At 40.5% G+C, this 18,788-nt stretch overlaps 1 protein-coding gene and 1 pseudogene across 3 annotated transcripts in view; one reads left to right on the plus strand and one right to left on the minus strand.

Annotated features, from left to right (window-relative positions):
• Kiaa1217 (KIAA1217 ortholog) overlaps positions 1-18,788 on the minus strand; it is a 789,856-nt gene that overhangs the window by 698,612 nt on the left and 72,456 nt on the right. The window lies entirely within an intron of this gene.
• On the plus strand, positions 1,641-5,424 carry LOC125417598 (dual specificity protein kinase CLK3 pseudogene; annotated as a pseudogene).

Consider the following 18,788-nt stretch of genomic DNA (forward strand, 5'->3'; position numbering starts at 1 on the left):
TCACAATCTATCACATGACCCTTCATTAATTAGCTGAAAGTTTCATTTCAGGGAGGAGGGGAAGCAAAGGAGAATGTCACAGTGGACAACGGCCAAAGGACATGAGGAGTCCTGCAGAGTTTCTCTTGGAAATGTAAGCCTGGACTAAGGAAGTGGATGGGGTTTAGGATGCTGGCAGCAGTGTTGCTCTTATCTCAACAGGCTGAGTGACCTTGGGGAGGACACATCCCCCATAGGGAACTGGTCAGTCTCCTTAGCAGTCCCAGACTTGTGAGTTCTGGGGAGGGAGGGCTCTTCAACAACACAGAAACCCTGCGCTTCTCCCACTGGACCTCCTACAAGTGTTAAGAAAGCAATCTTAATATTTTACAAATAAAAATATATTTAAAGAATTACTGGTGACAAAATGATGAACATCTAACAGCCAACACGTAAACATCTGTCCTGAAGGGTACCCTACCAAATGGATTACAATAGATTAATATCTTGACAATTATTTGTTTAAACAATCAATTTAGAGAAGCAACGTCAGACAGGGAGGGCCATTAGCCACACACTATGCAAATGCAGCCATGGCTTTGGCACTTTGGGTCATGTGAGAGATTTCTGCTAATCTTGTCTCCTCACAAACACTTACAGTGCAGCTGGGTATCCTGATGCCTTTCATCTGTGAGCCTCTTTGCCCTTTCCTTCCGAGCATCACCCTTCACTCTCAAGTGTGGGTAAGAACTTGTCTGCATCACTATATTTAGTTGCATGGCCTGTCATTGTGAGGTCCTGCTTGGTCCTCCAGGCTGACAGGATATGTATGTGTTTTACGTCTCTAATACCCAGCCTAGCTTCAGACATAGATGATATCTCATATTTATTTAAAACTGCATGACACTAATCTTTTAGGATTTTATATCCCTTTATTTCAAAAAATGCCTTTCCTCTTATCAAACTCTATGTAGATAGTCTCTGATTTAAAATCACTCAGCTTGAAACTTCGCAGTTTTGTTACAGCACAGATGTAATATTCATCCAGTAAAAACAAACCACTCTGATGTTCACATTTTGATAGTTTTTCCTTAGTAATGTGTAATGTGGTACCATGTTGTAATGCCTAACTGAAAGTTTAAAGTAGCCTAGGTCAAGGTATGATTTCTGATACTTTAAATATAATGAATGGTTTTATTTATTTAAGAGATTATGTTTATTTATGTGTAACAGGAAAGAATGCACCATATGTGCTGCCCTACATTGTGTTGGGAGCCACACTCGGAGCCTCTGGAAGGACAGTGTTCTTAGCCACCCTCCATTTCTCCAGCCTCTCGAATGAACTGTAGACTTATAATTTTCACCTTATAATGCATTTATCAGGCTGTCACCCTAACCCGCACTTAAGTAAAAAACTTAAGGTTTTTTACATCACCCCAGAGAACAAAGCAGATTGGCAAGCATTCAGAATTAGGAGATAATACATAAAGGGGAGAAAATATTGTTTCTCTACCGTGTTAGAAAAGTCATTCCATTTGAATTTGTGCAGGATTGCTTATGAGGCAAAAACTGATTTGAGTATCTAATTAGAAAAATTAAATGCTACCTAAAGATCATGGTATTAAACTTTCACATTTTTAAATGCCTATAAAACAGGAAACATGGCTTCCGTTTCCCATTGCCACCTTCACCCTTCTCTGGAGAGGACCTGTGAGAAGCACAAGGCGATTGCTGTCATGATCGGTAAAGGTTAAGCTTTGATGACTGGAAAATACTCTTTCTCTACAGGAAATGAGCGCTGGCAGATTCTCTTGTGAAACACAGCATCAACCTGTGTCCTGTTGGGGTTTCAGAATGTGAAAGAGTCTGCTGATCGCAGCACTCCCTGTGGTCTCTGACTGAGCACGGTGAACAATTTCTCAGTCCTTTACTGGGCTCTGTGAGCTCTCTGGCCAGACCTGCCTCTACCCCATCTCCACATTTGCTGAATGGAAAAAGCTGCAGTTACAAGAGTTAAATGTCACTGTTTTAACTAATATTGTCTTGAGTACTTCTGAATAAATTTTAAGGCTTGGAAAAGTAGAAATGGTAATTTGGTGATTGTCAAAACTGAGAGACAGGTAAGATAGACACATTAGGATTAAAATAACATATGTCTAAAGTATTGAAATTTAAACTGACGGAGTCATGACAGTCCTCAGAGTGAGCAATCGAAACTGAGTTGTTTACTTAATCAGTTTTGTGTTTTATTCTTTGATTTACATCCCTCCTCTATCTGGAACGTTCTCTTCTCCAACCTCCCTTCCTTCTAATCGTACATCCTTTACTCAATTACATATATTTTCCATGTCCTCAAGGCTTGTGGCAAGTATGGTTGATATAATTTTAGAATCTCACAGCTACAGAAAACTTACTTCTTCCCAGAACCCTAAGAAGAAACTAACACTGTAAAAATGGCAATCTTACCAAAAGCAATCTACAGATTCAATGCAATGCCCATCAAAATCCCAGCAAAATTCTTCAAAACCCCAAAAGAACAGTATTCAACTTCATATGGAAAAACAAAAAACCCAGGATAGCCAAAACAATTCTGTACAATAAAAGACCTTCTGGAGGCATCACAATCCCTGACTTCAAACTCTACTATAGAGCTACGTACTGAAAACAGCCTGGTATTGGCATAAGAACAGACAAGAGGACCAATGGAACCAAATTGAAGACCCGGATATTAATCCACACTCCTTCGAACACCTACTTTTTGACAAAGAAGCAAAAAAATATAAAATGGAAAAGAAAGCATATTTAACAACTGGTGCTGGCATAACTGGATATCAACATGTAGAAGAGCGAAAATATATATCACCATGCACAAAACTCAAGTCCAAATGGATCAAAGACCTCAACATAAAGCTAGCCACACTGAACCTTATAAAAGAGAAAGTGGGAAGTACATTTGGATGCATTGGCACAGGAGACTACTTCCTAAATATAACCCCAGAAGCACAGACACTGAGAGAAACAATTAATAAATGGGACCTCTTGAAACTGAAAACCTTCTGTAAAGCAAAGGATACGGTCAACAAGACAAAATAACAGCCTACAGAATGGGAAAAGATCTTCACTAACCCTACATCAGTCAGAGGTCTGATCTCCAAAATATACAAAGAACTCAAGAAATTGGTCATCAAAAGAACACATAATCTAATAACAAAATGGAGTACAGACTTAAACAGAATATTCTCAACAGAGGAATCTAAAATGGTTGAAAGATACTTAAGGAAATGTTCAACATCCTTAGTCATCAGAGAAATGCAAATCAAAACAATTGTGAGATTCCATCTTATACCTGTAAGATCAAAAACACTGATGACAGCTTATGCTGAAGAGGTTGCGGCGAAAAGGGAACACTTCTGCATTGCTGGTGGGAATTCAAGTTGGTACAACCCCTTTGGATGTCAGTGTGGCAATTTCTCAGAAAATTAGGAAACAACCTTCCTCAAGACCCAGTAATACCACTTTTGTGTATATATTCAAAGGATGCTCAATTGTGCCACAAGGACATGTGCTCAACTATGTTCATAGCAGCATTTTTTGCCATAGCTAGAACCTGGAAACAACCTAAATGCCCCTCGACCAAAGAATGGATAAGGCAAATGTGATACATTTACACAATGGAGTACTACACAACAGAAAAAAGTAACGACATCTTGAATTTTGCAGGAAAATGGATGGAGCTATAAAACATTACTTTGAATGAGGTAACCCCGACCCAGAAAGACAATTATCACATGTACTCACTAATAAGTGGTTTTTAAACACAAAGCAAAGAAAGCCAGCCTACAAACCACAATCCCAGAGAACCTAGACAACAATGAGGACACTAAGAGACTACATTGATCTATTCTACATGGGAAATAGGAAAAGGCAAGATCTCCTGAGTAAATTGGGAGCATGGAGACTTTGGGGGAGGGGAGAGGAAGGGAGGGGAGCAGAGAAAAATGTAGAGCTCAATAAAAATCAATAAAAAAAGAAAGAAATTTAGCCTTGGGCCCCAGCCTGTTGCCAGGCAACTTGTATCTATCACTGTAAGTGATACCATTCCCCAGAACCAGACCCAGACCTGAGTTACCACTGGAAGAGGAGGTGGTCTTACAGTTGGGAGCATGAAGACTGACTACCATACCTATCCCAAAGGGAGCCTCCCCAAGAAGATCACAGTTCAGAAGCCAGGACCACCTACCCTACCAGCAAAGATACTACGAACACTGTAACAGTGATACATATTGGTGTGAAGAACAGAGCCCATCCTTTGGAGCGGTCTGCTATGGGTTTTCATGTTTCTCAACATCTGAAATGGTCATGAGAGAGGGGACCATACCATACCTGTAAGCGGGCCCACCACTGTCACAAAGGCCATACCAGGTCTTGTAGCACTGCCTCCTCGAGAAGCCAAGAGAGCAGTAAGTGCAGTAGACAGAGTGTGGAAGATGACATGGATGCCTACCTGGTGTGCTGCATCCACAATTGTCTCTAAGAGCAATATGAGATCGTGGGGAACCTGGGCAAAGGCGCCTTTAGCAAAGTGGTGAAGTGCTTGGACCATGCCAGAGGTCACAGGTTGCCCTGAAGATCATCTGTAATGTGGGCAAGTACCGCGAGGCTGCCCATCTAGAAATGAATGTTCTTAAGAAAATAAAGACGGACATAGGGAATAAGTTCCTGTGTGTTCAGATGTCTGACTGGTTCAACTTCTGGGATCCTATGTGCATCACCTTTAAGCTCCTGGGCAAGAACACCTTTGAGTTGCTGAAGGAGAACAACTTTCAGCCTTACCCCCTACCACAAATCTGGCGACATGACCTACCAGCTCTGCCATGCCCTTTGATTTCTACATGAGAACCAGAAGACACACACGGACTTGAAGCCAGAGAACATCTTGTTTGTGAGTTCTGAGTTTGAATCCCTTGCAAAGAGCACAAGAGCTGTGAGGAGAAGTCAGTGAAGAACACCAGCATCTGAGTGGCAGACATTGGCAGTGCCACATTTGACCGTGAACAGCACACCACCACTGTGGCTACCCATCACTATTGCCATCCTGAGGTGATCCTTGAGCTGGGTTGGGCACAGCCCTGTGATGTCTGGCTGCATTCTCTTCAAGTACTACCAAAGCCTTACTCCTTTCAGACCCATGAAAACAGAGACCACTTGGTTATGATGGAGAAGACCCTTGGGCCCATCTCATCACACATGATCCACCGTACCAGGAAGCAGAGATATTTTACAAAGTGAGCCTGGTTTGGGATGAGAACAGCTCTGATGGGCGATGGGTATGTGAAGGAGAACTGCAGACCTCTGAAGGTGTTTCTTCGTGTGCAGCTGTTTGACCCGAAGAGGAGGCTGTTAGAATTCGACCCTGCTCAGTGCATCCCTTCTTGGCTGACCTGACCCTTGAGGACCCATTCTTCCACAGCAGCTGTAACCCCAGCAGATGACAAGTGAAGACCAGAAAACAAGGAGTTGGAGAACTGGACTGGGCTGCTGGCCCCTTTTCTCCAGTCTCTCCCACTGGCCTCTGAGCTGGCGGCTCTGATGAACAGTGCAATATGAAGGAAGGCAAGGAGCTTGCAAGGGATGGGGGAGGTGTGGTGCCCAGCTGCCAGAAAGCACAGATTGGACTCAAGCTATTTATATGTTGTAAAGTTATAATAAAGTGTTTTCTTACTATTTGTAAAAAAAGAAGAAATTTGACTTATATTTTTATTTGCTCATTTATTTATTCATTAAAAGCACTTTAGAGAGACCTATGAACACTACCAATTCCCACTAATTTCTCTGCAGTTTCATATAAATTTGCTGTAATCTCTTTTGCAAGAAAGAAAATCTTTTCAAGGCAATTTTTGTGTCTGATTGATTTTTGCATTCCACAAAAAATGTTTTCAGTGTAATTATTGCTAGTTGTCTGCCTGACTTCCGTTTCCTTTTTTTCTTCTTTTCTGATAGAATTTCAGTTTGGAATAGGCACTGCTTCCCGACGCAGATCTATGAAGCACACATTAATGAATTTTAAAGGAGAAATGAGTAAATTGGGAGCATGGGGACCTTGAGGGAGGGTTGAAGAGGGAAGTGGAGAGGCAGGGAGGGGGGCAGAGAAAAATGTAGATCTCAATAAAAATTAAGAAAAAAAGAAAGGAGAAGTGGCAAAATCATAATAGTGGGTACTTCAGTACCCCACTTTTAATAACAGGAAGCTTATTTAGACAGAAAGTTGAGAGGGAAACTTTGGACTTAATGGATACTTAACAAAATGAACCTAACAGACATTATGAGAACCTTCCATCCAATACCACGGAGAACCACCTTCAGCTTTCATCATGTTTTAAGACATGGAGTAATTGCTTAACAAAATCTAAGAAAAATTTAAATTTTAGCAAGTTCCTGATTCAACCACAATGGCATTAAACTAGAAATTGATCATAAGAAGAAAATTCACAGATTTGTATACAGCATGCTCCAAATAATCAATGAATCAAAGAAATAATGAAATGGGGTACTGAACTGAACAGAGAATTCACAACAGATGAACTTCGAATGGCCAGAAGACACTTAAGGTCATGCTCAACCTCCTTAGCGATCAGGGAAATGCAAATCAAAACCACTTTGAGATACCATCTTACACCTGTCAGAATAGCTAAAGTCAAAAACACAAACGATAGCCTATGCTGGAGAGGATGTGGGGTGAGGGGAACACTCATCCATTGTTGGTGGGAATGCAAACTCGTGCAGCCACTGTGGAAATCAGTGTGGCGGTTTCTCAGGAAACTGGGAGTCAACCTCCCTCAGGACCCAGCAATTCCACTCTTGGGAATATACCCTAAAGATTCCCTAACATACTACAAAAGCATTTGTTCTACTATGTTCATAGCAGCACTATTTGTAATAGCCAGAACCTGGAAACAGCCTAGGTGCCCCTCAATAGAAGAATGGTTAAAAAAGGTGTGGAACATATACACATTAGAGTTTTACTCAGCGGTAAAAAACAATGACATCTTGAATTTTGCATGCAAATGGATGGAAATAGAAAACGCTTTACTGAGTGAGGTAAGCCAGACCCAAAAAGAGGAACACGGTATGTATTCACTCATAAGTGGATTCTAACCATAATTAAACGTCTTTGAGCCTATTATTCGTGATCCTAGAGAAGCTAAATAAGAAGATGAACCTGATGAAGATTATTTAGCTATCCACCAGGAGGTAGGAAATAGACAAGAATCCCAGGTAACCTCGGGTGCATGGGGAGGGGTGGGAGGGTTGGTGGAGGGGGAGAGGGTTGGAGAGAAGGGAGTAGGGGAGGAACGGGGAAAGCTCGGTGGCCTGGGATGGGGGGGGGGAGGGAGGAAGGATGAATATGGGATCAGGGAAGAATATATTTCAACTAAGGGAGTCATTTTAGGGTTTACAGGAGACTTGATTATATATGGGATCCCAGGTCCAAGGAGAGATCCCCCAGATTGTTCTCTGGACAGAGGAGGGGGTGCCTGAATCGGCCGTGGCCCATAACCATACTGATGTGTATTTTGCTTATCACCATAGATCCTTCATCTGGCGAAGGACGGCGATGCAGTCGGAGACCCACATTGGAGCATCGGACTGAGCCCCCCGAGGTCCAGATGAGGAGCGGAAGGAGGAAGAACATGAAAAACGAAATCAGTACTGCGAGGGATGCTGTCACCCACTGATACAGGGAAACGGATCTAATGAGAGTTTACCGGGGCCAGTTGGACTGGGACTGAACGAGGAGGTGATCTAACCAGATTCTCGGAATTTGGCCGGATTCTCTGACTGTGGCTGGCCCGAAGTCTTTCTGAAGGGCCATTGACTATGATACTGGGACCTGTTTCCTCTGCATATGCTGGATTTTGGGGATCCAGTCTGTTTGGATGCTCACCTTCCTGGACCTGGAGGGAGGGGGAGGGAACTGGGGCTTCCCACGGGGCAGGAAACCCTGACTGCCCTGGGGGACGGAGGGGGAGGAGGGAGGGGTGGGGGGAGTGGGAGGGTGTTGGGAGGGGGTCGGAGATGGGAACTTTTGTAATTTAATAAAATTTACTTAAAAAAAATTAAAAAAAAATTAGAAGCTATCTTTATATGTGCAAAAATGAAAGCAGAATGACTCAAATTAAGATGTAGAACAAGTAGTTTTAAGAGCTTAAGAGCCAAATTTATACTAACAGAAATCCCACCAAGGGAAAAAACCTTTAAACCCATATTATACCTTTAAAAAGCTATCAAGAGAAACATAAATTAAATCCAAATTAAAAGAAATAAAGTAATGACAGTTAGAATAGAAATGAGCCAAACAGTTTCTGGAAAAATTATAAGATCAAGAAAAAGATCAACAGCAGTAAGAATTGTTCTTTTTTCCAAACAAATGTTTAGCTAGACTTAGTCTTCGACATCTATGTTGTAGTTGAACAGCTTGGTATTCTTGTGAGATTCCTAGCAGTAGGAGCAAGGTTGTCTTTGATTCTTTTCCCTGCTCTTAGGACCTCTTTCCTCCTAAATGGGTAGCCTTGTGCAGCCCTGATATGAAGGTCTGCGCCTAATGTTGTTGTAGCTTGTTCAATTGATATCATTGGGAAACCTGCTCTTTATTGAAGGGAAATGGAGGAGGATTGGATCTGGGGAAGAGGAGAAGTGTGGGGAAAGGGACTGGGAGGAGCGGAAGGAGGGAAAACTGTACTCAGGATGCAATATATGAGAAAAGAATAAATAGATAGATAGATAGATAGATAGATAGATAGATAGATAGATAGATAGAAAACTCATTCCAATAGAAATGCTGTGCATATTGCTAAACCCCATGTGTAAACTATTATTATTCAAATTCAAAGTTGATTAAAACCCAACATTAAAAAAGAAAAAAATTAGAACAAGCATACAAATAAATAAAATCAAAAATAAAAAGGAGGCATTTCAACAAATGCTACAAAAATATAGAAGACCTCATTAGTAATTATAGGACAACAGTTACTAATGAGAGATAGCCATGGAAAACAGCAAAATTCATAGAAATACACAGCCACCCAGGACTCATTAAGGCAGAAACAGAAAGTCAGAGTGGACCTAGAGCCATGAAGAGATCTAAACAACAATAATGATAATAATAGTAACAAATACTTCCAAACAAAGATGAAAGTAGTATCAGATAGTTTCATGACTGAATTCTAACAAATACTTAAAGTATTGATAGCAATCCTTCTTAAGCATTTTCAACAAAGAACTAGATTATTACAAAAGACATTTTTTATGAGTCTAGTGTCATTCTATAACAAAACTAGAAAAAGACAACTTCAGAAAGAAAAGTCAATGTCTCAGATACTGGATACAAATGATCAAAAAAAATGGGTTAAAAAACCCAGTAATGTTCAAAAGCCAATAGCATCCAGAACTGTGAACACATTCATTGCAATCCCTATCATAATTCCCATGTCACCTTCACAGAGATAGAAATAGAAATCCTAAAATTCAAGTGGAACCACCAACACAAATAGCCACAAAAATGCAGAGACAGAAAAAAAAATGAAGTTTTACTGATTATAATTAAACCAAAAATCTTTAGCAATTAAAACAGCTATGTATGATTTTGATGGAGGTGCTGAGTGGGGAAAGGATCATCTCTTCGAAGAGTGGTCCTGTGATAACTAGACGTCTATGTATATGGTGAAATTTGGCTTATATCTTACTCTAAGCACTGAACTGGGTTCTCTAGAAAGCAGTAAGAACACTTAGCCACTGAGCCATCTCTCCCACCTCTGATCATGATTTTTAAACAACAGCCAATTTTTTTTAAAAAAATCAACAATGGAGATTATGTTAAACTGAAAATATTTCACACAGTAAAGAAGATAACCAAATGTAAAGCTGCCTTATCAATTGGGAGGAAACCTGTGATAACCATAGGTCTATAAGAAGAGCATAGAAATGTTGATGGAAGTTTATGTCCTGCCTGGTCCCACAGCCATCCAGTCCCAAAGAAACACACAGAGGCCTACATTAATCATAAACTGGTTGCCATATTAGCTCAGTGTAACATTGGAGGGGTCTGCTTGTTGAGGTTTATGTCCTGCCAAGTCCCCCACAGCTGGCAAACCCCAAATAAAATCACACAGAGATCTCTATAAGTTATAAAACTGATTGACCCATTAGCTCAGGCTACTTATTAGCTCTTGTAGCTTATATTAACCCATTATTCTTATCTATGTTAGCCACATGACTTAGTACCTTTTCCAGTGGGGCAGCTCACATCCTGCTTCTTTGCTGTCTGGACAGGAGTGAGAAGGGAGCTTCCTTCTTCCCAAAATACTCCTGTTCTCATCGCCCTGCCTCTAGTTCCTGTCTGGTTGACCCACCTATATTTCTGTCTGGCCAATCAGTGTTTATTTAAAACGTGATTAACAGAATATGGACAATTATCCAGCTCAGGCTTCTTATTAACTAATTCTTACATCTTAAATTAGCCTATAATTCTTGTCTGTGTTAGCCTTGTGACTTGGTACCTTTTATCAGTGAGGCAATCTCGTCTTGCTTTCTCTTGGTCTGGGTGACAACTCAGACTGAGCCTTTTCTCTTCCTAGAATCTTCCTATTATAGTCACCCCACCTATACTTCCTGCCTGGCTATTGGCCAATCAGCGATTTATTAAACAACACAAGTAACAAATCTTTACAGGGTACAAGACCATTGACTGTGAGAAAGGGATTTATAGGGAAAAAGGGAAGTTCACAGAGGTGAGTGGGAGAGAGCAAAAGCACTTTAACCCATGACCTGTAGTGAACTTCACAGAAAACTAATCTCTTTATCTCCTATATACATTCCAAGAAGCCAGCCTACCTGAAACCATATCTTCACAAAGACCTATAATTGTGCCAAGGGCAGGTCCAGAATTCAGAACCTCTGCAACAATCAGGCCCATATAGCCAAGGTTTAATTATTTACACTGAGAACTTGCTTGTCTGTGCTTCCAGCTTTAAGACCAGAGAAGGCCAATGTGATGCCTGCTTTGCTCCTCTCCTGCTTCCTAGTCCATGTTTCCCAAGCAGACAAACTTCATCAGAAAGGTGATAAAGTTGGACCATGGGCTCCATTTTTACATTTTCCTTGCCTTCTTTACTTGTGATAAGTAAATGAGCACTCATATATGTGGTCTTCATGTGACATGTTGGGGTCTTGTCACTCATGTCCTCAAACACTCATTTCTTTTGTATGTGTCTAAAATAATATAGGTAACCATTTTCCAAATACAGAAATAAGATGCTCATTGAAGAGTCTTCAAAAATAAATGCTATTTATAAAAAATACAAAGACTATGAAGTCATCCATTCAATATACTCATTCCACTGCATTTTTTCCAGTAACTTTTATCTATAAAATACATTTTTATATTGTATCACTTTACTATGAACAATTTATTGATATACAGTACTAGGTAATATGTATAGCCAATTATAGCTCTTACAGCATATATGTTTGTCATCTCAAAAAAGAGCTTAACATGAGGGAAATTTATGAAAACATGGAATGGATATGTGAACAAAGCAGCAATGAATCAGGCATAGGAACATTACAACTGATAAAAATTCAAATAAATGCATTCCCAATTATTTTTCAAAGTTCACTTACTTAGCATTGGCAAGTTTCTCGAGAAGAAATAAAGTTAGAAGCTGCATTGTTAGCGTGTCCTTTGGGGGAGAATTTCAAGGCATGAGACTCAGCCTTGGGCTGTCAGGAACACAAACTCAAGAGATCTGATTTGAATTAATCTTTGAGGAAGACTGTTCAGCATCACCAACAGTCTCATGAGAACTGGGACAGGGATCCAACATAATCTCTATGCTTAGTATTTGATTCTTCTCTGAACAAGACCTGCCCTATAATTTAATAAATCATTTAGAAGAAAGAAACCATTGGAGCTCTTTATATGACTCAGTGAAAGTCATTTTGATTCAACGTTGCTTTCATAACATTATCTGACAAGCCTGTGGAATAATTATGTTTTATGGTTATAGAAGTTAACAAAGCTTCAACCTGAAATGGCTTAAGTTAAAAATATATAAAACCCTGAGTGAAAGCACTGACCAGCAGAGGAGAAAGTCTGTGCTGGAAATGCCTGACTGTACAAAAGAGCTACATCAAAGGACGAACTTTATCCCATATTTTATCCCATATTTAATGTGATGCTTTCAGATGATGAATCTAATCACCCTGAAGCCTTGCTTGATGTGAGACCTTGAAAATCTTGAATGGAGAGCCTGGGATAAATTGCTTCAATTCTTGTATTAACATAATTATTTAGTCCATTTAGTTCAAGGGGTAATTAGTGTTAATCATTGTTCTGGTTAGTTTTTATTCTCAACTTGATACAAGTTAGAATCCATATGGGCAGAAGAAACCTCAATTGAAGGACTGCCTGGATTAGATTGGCCTGCTGGCATTTCTGTAGATTATAATTTATGCAGGAGAGCCCAGCCCACTGAGGGCAGTGCTATCCCTAGGTAAATGGGTCAAGTCTGAATAAAATAGTAAGCCAGGAGCAAAGCAGTGAACTAGCCAGTATGCAGCCCTCTTCCATGGCTTCTAGTTCAATTCCTGACTTGCCTTCCCTCATGATGGACTGTAGCCTGGAATTGTAAGCCTGTTTGGCTTACAATCCTTTCCTCCAAAGCTTCTTTTGGTATGGTGTCTATCACAGCAGCAGAAAGAAAACCAGGATAGCCATTCATTTTGTGTGCAAAGGTAACCAACATTCATATGCTTCATGTTCTTTGGGGAATCGGTGTGTGTGTGGAGGTTGGGGTACAGCTCTGGCTTCTTTTCCTAGTTTCCACTATGCCTGGACGTCTAAGTGACACCCTCAGCCTAGGGTACTGTAAACTGAACACTTCACCTCTCTCCAAAGTCACTTTTCACCTTTCAGCCTGCATCAAAAGCATCATCAATGAAATATGCCCTTCTCAAGTCCTCTGATGAATCCTTATTTTCTAATTCCTCATTTTCAAAGCTGTCATTCCACATATTAATGTACTGTTACGGGCTGACTATGCAGGTCTCCTCAAAGGGCATATATGTTGAAGACTTGGTCTTTACATTTATCGAGAAGTGCTCTTGAAAGGATGCTAATTTTATCAACAGGTTAATCCATGGATGGCTTTGTAGGTGAATGAGTTATCCGAAGGTGGGGCCTGGTTGAAGATAGGCATCACTGAGGAGTGCCTTTGCTCTTCCCTTCCCTTCTCCTCCTGCCCTTTTCCCTCTCCTTCCCTCCCCCACTTGCCATGAAGTGAGCTTTCATCTTCCATGCTGTTTCCCAATATTTACCAGGTTCTGCCTACTACAGGTCTATAAGCAATTGATCCAGTCAACCATGAACTGGAACTTCTTAAATCACGAGCTGAAATAAATCTGTCCTCTGTGTAAACCGTGTCTCTCAGGAGTTTGGCATAAAGATAAAATGTGTAACACATCTACCCAAAAATCTGTTAGGTAAACACTTGCCCATCCTACTTTTTAAATATACCACAAGTTCAGGTTCTTTCTCCCTTTCTTTGCTATTTCTATAACCTTAACTCTGTTCTTGACTCTTCAGATTCTGGGTGAGGATAACAGTTTCTAATCAACTCATTATCTGGAATTGTCTTTTATAAATACCAACCTAATCATGTGTATCCTATTAAAAGTGGCAGTTAAAGGATGGAAACATGACTTGGTGGAAAACGTGCATGTCAAACAATTGCGGAGGACATGAATTCAGAACCCCACAATGCAGGCAAATGTCTAGTGGGCACAGTAGCTGGTTCACAATTTTAGAGCTCAGAAAGAAGAGATGGGAGACCCCGGAAACAAGCTGGCAGCAGAGTAGCTATCTGGTAAAACTATTGGTTTGATTGCGAGACCTTTGGGGCTGGAGAGATGGGTCAGAGGTTAAGAGCAACATTTGCTCTTACATAGGACCCAAGTTCAGTTCCTGGCACCTACACAGTGCCTCAAAACAATTATTAACTCCAGTTCTCAGGGATCTAAAGCCCTCTTCTGGCCACTGAGGGCACCAGGCACACCTGTTGTGCACATACGCACAAGCAGGTGAAACACTCATACACATAAAACAAAAATAAATAAATCTTTAAAAGAGGGGACAGACCCTGCCTCCATGATTAAGATGCAAAGCGATGGTGAAAGACTCCCAGTGTTGGCCTCTGGCCTCCACACATGCACACACATGTTCCCTCACACATTGGAAGCATAATACCACACACACACACACACACACACACACACACACACATTCATACACTACAAATGGTTATTTATTTCTATTGTTTATGACACAATATATCAAGACCTTCATGATTGGTTCAACACACAGCATGAAACCCATCTCCATGAAGTCGTAACCTTTACAATTAGAGATCCTTGGCAAGAATAGAAGTTGAAGCTATGATTTTATATAGTAAGCAAAAATCTTATACATTTAGCTTGTAAGTCATTAGATATATGTATGTTTTCTAAATGAACAACTAAGATTTCTTGAATTAGGATGTTAGATTCCTCAGAGGCCTGTATTGGAAATAGGGTTATGGGAATGGGAGGTTCTGGACCCAGTCAGTTCCCATTTCCCTTCTACCTGCTTCCCATCTCTGACAATACTATTATTTGCAGACTACAGACACCCTTCCCCGATGTCAGAGTGCATTCACAGTCTCCTGCAAACAGCCCCTGGTCTCACCTTAGGCTTAAGGATGCTGTGCTTTCCCATTCTCAAAGAACTCTCAGTGGTGGAGGTCACCAAAGACACTGGTCATAGCTTGAGAGTACCCTGAACAGGGTGATATAGGACTCCTGGAGCCCGGGGGCATGGACTCAAGTAGGTCAGCCCTTTGGGCCCACAGTTCTTTTGCTAGCATGACATCTCCCCAGCAAGGGGAGGATCCAGGAAAGGAATGGCACCCAGGGTTAAGGACAGTGCATTCTCCAGCATAGCACACATATCAGGCATAAATAGTACCGCTTGGTTTCTGGAGCATGTCATATCCTTTCTTGATGGAACAAGCTTAACATGATTTTTTTTTTCACAGAGAAAGCTAGATACAATCTTGCTAGCAACTCCTTTTGTATTGTCTGCTTTTTGGTGTTATCTTCCCTAATGGACTTGATTGTTCCTTCCTCTTATTTGGATCTCCCAAGTCTACAAAGGTGCCTAGGACACAATGCTTTTGGTATTGCACTGAGACACAATGCTTTTGGCATTGCTTTGATGAGAGACAAAGTTAGTTAATGAATAATATTCCTATATCTATCCAACTTCTGTTTTTCTATTTCTCAAGTTTCATTGCCATTTTTTAAAATTTCTAAACTTAATAGAAGATCCAGAAAGATAGACAAACAAATAAATTCATAATTTGTTAGTAGAAGGATAGAGAAAATGGAAACTGAAAATGCAATTCCAAAGCTTCAATTAACTGTGTAAGAAAATTACAAGGAGGTGTCTCCTTGGAATGTGAAGTTATGGATCAGCTGATTTTATGCCAGGCGAATGTTCCTAGAGAATAGAACTCTCAGAGCATGGACTTTTTATTTATCTCATTGTATTCATTATAGAATCGAGCAGAGTAAAACAAGGTTCATATTCTCTTAATTTTTTAAAAAATCAGATATCCTATGAGTTAATTCCCAAATTAACAACATAGCATGCCATAGTATAACTTGGAGATGTGTGGCCTTCCACCTAGAGTACTGCATCCCTAAAGTCATAAAATGCGAACCAAATGTTGCCTTCCCACCTGACTCCTGATCAAAAATAATTCAAGAGCCCACAGTAATACAATCCAAAATATAATAAAAGGGTCAGTCAAACCAAGTGTGGGTCAGTACAAACCAAGTGCCTACACCAATGTCTGGCACTCTAAACATCTGGTCTCATTCCCCATCTAGTCTTCCTCCACAGCTTTCTCTACTTCCAATGTTTCTTGGTAGTTCCCCTGTTGTTGATGCTGGCTTCTGAAGCATTGTCACCTGAGAGCATGCTTCATAAACACTCAAGACCATTGTTTATACTTCAGAAAGGAAACTAGGGTAGCAGCAAAGACTAAGTTGGTAGCACATCACTCTGAAAATCCCCAGCAGACATGTTTATATCTGGAAAGAACGCTGTGCTTCATGTCATTCAGACCAAGAGCAAAGCCCAGGCTCAGAGAGTAAAGGCATGAATGCTTTAACAATCGCTTTGATAGTCTTCTTTGGAAGTATACAATTAAGATTATGTTTAAATCTGGCATATTTTATTTTTAATTTTTTACACAATAACTGAGATCTCCTAATATTTACCAACATTTAAACCACACCTTTTAAAAATACATGATTATGATTTAAAATTCATAGAACATGATGGAATGCAAACTTTCATATTCATTCTTAATATTCCCACATTGAGTTCCACTGGCAAGCTTTACATACAGAGGTTTAAAAAGAAAAGACAGTTTTATAAAGGAACAGAGAGACTGTAAAGAAAGAGAGAAAACAGATGCAGAAAAGGTGAGTTAGTGCGTATCCTCTTCTGCATGAGCACTCTGTCTCAGCACCCTGGCGTGTGGCTGAATTTTGGTTGTAAGTGTGAGTCACTGCCACTTGCCCTGTAAATTTGTGTAATACTTTACACCCTTTTTCCATTTGTAGCATTCACGGAAAATTTGTCTCAAAAGTGGCAAAGTTGTGGGGTAAAAGAAACCAGTGCTGGGATGATTAGCTACCTTTAGATGGTACCACCTGCTGGTCAGGAACAAAGGTTGTATAAGGAACAAACTCCCAGAGTGCTCTGCCCTTGAGCTTTTCTATTGTGCCTGCTGTGCAGTAGCCAGACAGCTTATCTAATGTAAACCCAGAACACCACCATGCTTTGTGCACAAATTAATGACTTATATCAAAGTAATAGGTCCTGGAGGACTGGGCATCAAAATTCTGTCTTATGCTAATATTTAAATTTTACTTGCTTTCCACAAATTAAACCATACAGTTCAGAATAGTGGAGAAGTGGATCAGGAACACTGTATGAGATGTAACAACTGAGTTCTAGCATTCATTGCAGAAACTCTAATAATTGGGTAATCTATATTAGGAGACAGCCTCGCTCAATCGTATGGAAGCATTTTCTCAACTGAGGCTCTGTGCTCTATGATGACTTTACGTTGAGCCATGTTGGCATTAAATGAGCCAGCACATACATCTAAACAGGGTCCAGCTGCAGAGAAAGGCACAGTCCAGTCCTCTGAGGCTAGAGTCTTCTGTGCCTGCCTTCCCTCAGCCACGTCTAGCAGAGCAGGGAAAGAACAGAAGCCTGCTTCCATCTCCAGGCTTAACCTATGAACCCTGGGCTCCCTTGGGTGCTATAGCTGCTTACTCAGTGATTTCTAAAGAAGTGTTGACATCTCAATTGACTCCCTTATTTTTTTTACTTTATTTTTCAAGAACACATATGAAATTATGGAGGGGAAAGCAAACTAAAATACCTCCCCGACGCAACGTCTAATCGAGATTGTCACGCCCCCCCCCAACACACAAGTACACTGATCATTTGAATTCTCTTCTTCTCTTCCTTCCCTTACCCACAGTCAATCACCTTGTCTTTCAAATGCCTTGCTAGTTAAATTAGAATGCGTGTTCCACATTTTACCATCCTGAATTGGGGATCCAGCATAGTTTACATGGAATACTACTTCCATGTAATACCTTCATCCAAACCAGGCAGCCTCTAATTGTACCTCTGTATTGATGTCTACATTAGACCTGGGTGGATCTTTTATTCTGCTCAAAATCCTTTCCTGATTATGCCAAAGCTTTCAAAGCAAATGCCCTCTGAGCCTTCCCGTCTCGCACCCTCACACCACCAGTTATAATTCCCCAGGGCATCTGTAGTGGTTTAAGGAGAAATGTCCCCATAGGCTCCTATGAAACACTTGGTTTCCAGTTGGTGGTGCTGTCTGGGAATGTTTAGGAGGTGCAGCCTCACCTTCAGTTTGTTCTGTCTACTTCAAGAGCTGCTAAAGATGTAAGCTCTCAGCTTCCTGCTCCCTCACCCTCCCCACCAGGGTGCAAGCCCGTAGGATTTGCTGAAGGAGGCAGGAACAGGAAGATCATGAGTTTGAGGCCAGTCAAGAACCTACTTTTAAGACAGATGAATTTGATTATCCTGATTTAACACTTGTCAGAGACAATAGATTTGGCAACACTGTATATAAGACTTTTGACAATTTATGGGAAAAATCTGGAAAATGATGATGTTGATTGGTTACTCTTAGTATCTCTGATAAATTGGCAAAGGAAAAGAATGAGCTGTATGATAAAATTAACCAACTTTTTGTATGTCAGAATATGGCAAAGGATAACAAGTGATAAAACTGACCATCTCTAGGTGCATGTAAACAGCACCTAGTAAAAGTTTCTAAGTGTGCCCTGGAAGAGTATCTTTTCTCCAGAAGCCACAGAACTCCACTGTGGAAAATCAAACCGAAGCTCTCATTATAAGATTGACTGAATTACTGCAAAAAAAAATTTCCAGCTTTAGGGGTTGTCAGCAGATAAAGTAAGGGCATTGATTGGTAAAGAATGGGATCTTTTAACTTGGGATGGAGATATGTGGGGGGAACCTATTGAAGCTGAGAACAAAGAGTCCTCAGATTCTCAAGGGTTTATCTCACTTGGAGAATTAGTCTTAGTGGAAACTAAACATTTAATAATGGGTCATCAAGTTAGCGTGTGACCTG

The sequence above is a fragment of the Myodes glareolus genome, chromosome 14 (genome assembly GCF_982192425.1).
Source record: "Myodes glareolus chromosome 14, mMyoGla1.1, whole genome shotgun sequence".
NCBI lineage: Eukaryota > Metazoa > Chordata > Mammalia > Rodentia > Cricetidae > Myodes > Myodes glareolus.